The sequence below is a fragment of the Bidens hawaiensis genome, unplaced genomic scaffold (genome assembly GCF_021521415.1).
Source record: "Bidens hawaiensis isolate Kalapana, Puna unplaced genomic scaffold, B.hawaiensis_p1.1 tig00008319_1, whole genome shotgun sequence".
Lineage (NCBI taxonomy): Eukaryota > Viridiplantae > Streptophyta > Magnoliopsida > Asterales > Asteraceae > Bidens > Bidens hawaiensis.
This window is the reverse complement of record NW_027491590.1, coordinates 237,669-240,435: the sequence shown is the minus strand read 5'-3', so window position 1 is coordinate 240,435 and position 2,767 is coordinate 237,669. Positions and strand designations below refer to the sequence as shown.

The 2,767-nt window shown below is 32.7% G+C and overlaps 1 long non-coding RNA gene across 1 annotated transcript; it reads left to right on the top strand.

Moving 5' to 3' along the window:
- The first annotated feature begins 903 nt into the window (after positions 1 to 903).
- Positions 904 to 1,732, top strand: LOC143637454 (uncharacterized). Its single transcript, XR_013154428.1, has 3 exons — positions 904 to 1,179; positions 1,271 to 1,351; positions 1,676 to 1,732. It is a non-coding gene; the product is annotated as an uncharacterized LOC143637454 (long non-coding RNA).
- Positions 1,733 to 2,767: the final 1,035 nt, after the last annotated feature.

Sequence of the window (2,767 nt, the reverse complement as noted above, 5' to 3'; positions counted from 1 at the left end):
GTCGTGCATATTATTATTTAGTCGATCATGATGTTGCTATCAGGTTTTATTTACTACCCTTTTTTATTATTTCTTTTAGAAAGCATAATATAAATTAATTTTGGAAATACTTAATACTTAATCGTGGTTCGGGCTTGCTGTGGCATACGGAATTGGACGATAACTTGCAGTACTGCCATCTTGGCTTCCTTTGTAAGGTACATTTAGGAAATTTGTTGATGTTTTGGCTTTTAGAAGTCAAACTTATGTTTAAATGTATTTTCTTAGCCCATAGTACAAAAGGAAGTCAGCAATAAGTGTTGAAACCGGAAATATGGACATATGGTTGATGACATGCCTGAGAAGGTAAACAAGCTTAACTTATTTTAGTTCCAGTTGTTATTTTGGAAATTTAAAATTAAAATATAATGTTTATGTTTGTAGGATCGGTGAATTGTTCAAACTGCATGGAATTGGGGAGGGGAAAAAGGTGTTGATGGTTACTTAGTTGGTGGTGCTTCTCTCGAGGTAAAATATATCATTCTTAAATATACATCTTAGTTTATAGTTATTTATATATTTTGTGTGTTTTGTTTATGTAGTCTGAAATCTGTATTCATTGATATCATCAAGGTGCTGAAGTGAAGAAATGAGCTTTATGTGGTTTATGATGTCAGATTTTGGGGCTCTTGAATGTTATGGTCTTTTTAGAACAACCTTTACCCTTAAATGGCTACTATTAGTCAGAGCACAGGAGAATGATTGAAAAAGGCTTTTCCAATATACAAGCAAACACAATGGAAGATAGCACAAAGTTCTATTGGTTCGTTTCCTATTATTTTTTCTTGAAACCAAAACTTTATTGGGTGTTTTATTAACTTGGTTTTGTCTTTCTACTAAAGATCCATGCATCGGTGGAATTTGAAGCATCAGATATGGCAGAAAAGCCACTATATGACCATTATCAAATCTTGGACACCTATGCCTCATCCCTAATGTTCTTGAAACATTTGCTAAAAAATTTCATCTAAAATATTAAATGATAAAAGCAACTGGCACAAATTGTTAAACTTCAATTGTCTTTGACTAAGATCATTTAATATTTTAACATGAAAAGGTCAACATGACAACATTGTAGAGTTGACTTAACATTCAGTAACTTGGAAATCAAGCTCAAAGCCCAGGTAAAGCATTAGAACAGTCTATTAACGAGTGGTACAATTGTGACCTTGACTTTTAGGATTTATTTATGCATATTGGTGTTTCTGGATGCTGGCATATTGTAACAAAGCTCGTGATCAGGTTCTATAGCTCATTCCCTTTGGCCTACTACCTAAAACTAAGTCTAGAAAGTTGGGCAAGTCAACTTAAGGTGAGGGTCACAACAAGTTCGGGTCAGAATCTGTTCGGGGCAAAACTGGGTCTAAGTAGAAATTAGTTTGGATCTATATGGATCGTTTAAATAAAATGCAAACTTGGTTCGGGTTAAAATAGATTCTGACCAAAATAGACTCAGGTCCAAACGGGTTCCTTTGTAATTTTCTGGTTTTTCTCAGAACTTTTAGGAGTTAAATAAAAGACTTTGAGTGCATTATCACGAAAAGTAGTCCATTATGGATCATATGCAACACCAGAACATGTATAATAATGATGGAATTTGTTCATAGATCGATATTTAAATTTTCTTATTGTGCAGGTAATTGCAGCAAGATACTTGTGGGCTATATGCCAAGAAAAGATGCAATCATGCAAGCTCCAGTTTTGTGAAGACTGTTTCATAATGGTATATAAATTCCCTTTTAATCCCACAATCTTTTAATTTCAATTTAATAGTTTATTGCATGTTTATATCAATTATTATTATTTTTCAGGTTTGAAAGAGAATGAACATGCCTGTTATGGAAATAAGTGAGTGGGGTGAGAACGTTCAACCTATTAACAAACATGTTACGGAGGCAGTTGGTTCATGCATACTAACAAGCATTCTGAAGGGTAAAAAGAGTAATTCTCTTGATTTAATACTCTTATTAATTTGCTTTACTTTTTTGCAGATACAATGCTGGTAATGAACACATTGATGAACTGGAAACACTTTGTCAAAAGAGGGATGGAAATAAGTGAGACCGTTCAACCTTTATCTAGATTGCTTGCTACTATCAAGGTTTATATTGCTATTCTTAAACCCCATGATTGCATAGTGGTGATTTATATGTTAGCTCTTATATTGAGCCATCCAAATTGTCTATCTTATCCATCAATATATGTATTCTATATCAACTTTGTTTAATTCAAGGACTCAACAAAGGGTTGTAGGAACATAGAATATTTTGATACTATAACTTACCGCCTTGATGAATCTACATGTGCAATGGTTTATCTCTGTTTTAAGTCACAGTGGCAAAATAAATGGCAAAATTGGGTTGGGTCAGATCAATTCTTACTTTTTAATGTTCCTCCTACTTATTGACTGTTTTTATTCTTATTAGAATAGATAATTCATCATGATTACAACTATGTAAAAGTTATATGATATTAATTCAAGTATATATGATGTTTTGGTTGTCAACAGTAATAAATTGTTTGGCGTAGAAACCGGTCTTTTACTCTATTTGATATAAAGTTTCATAAAAACTGAATTTTAAGAATAATTGATTTTTTTGTCGTGCTTGACTTCTTTCTTTTGTTTAGAATGTAAAGAAAAATTATTGATGTCATTATCTTCTACATGGGGAATTGTTTCTCAAAATTCGCCAGCATGAAACTTGATTAAACTGTCGGTGGTGGCGAC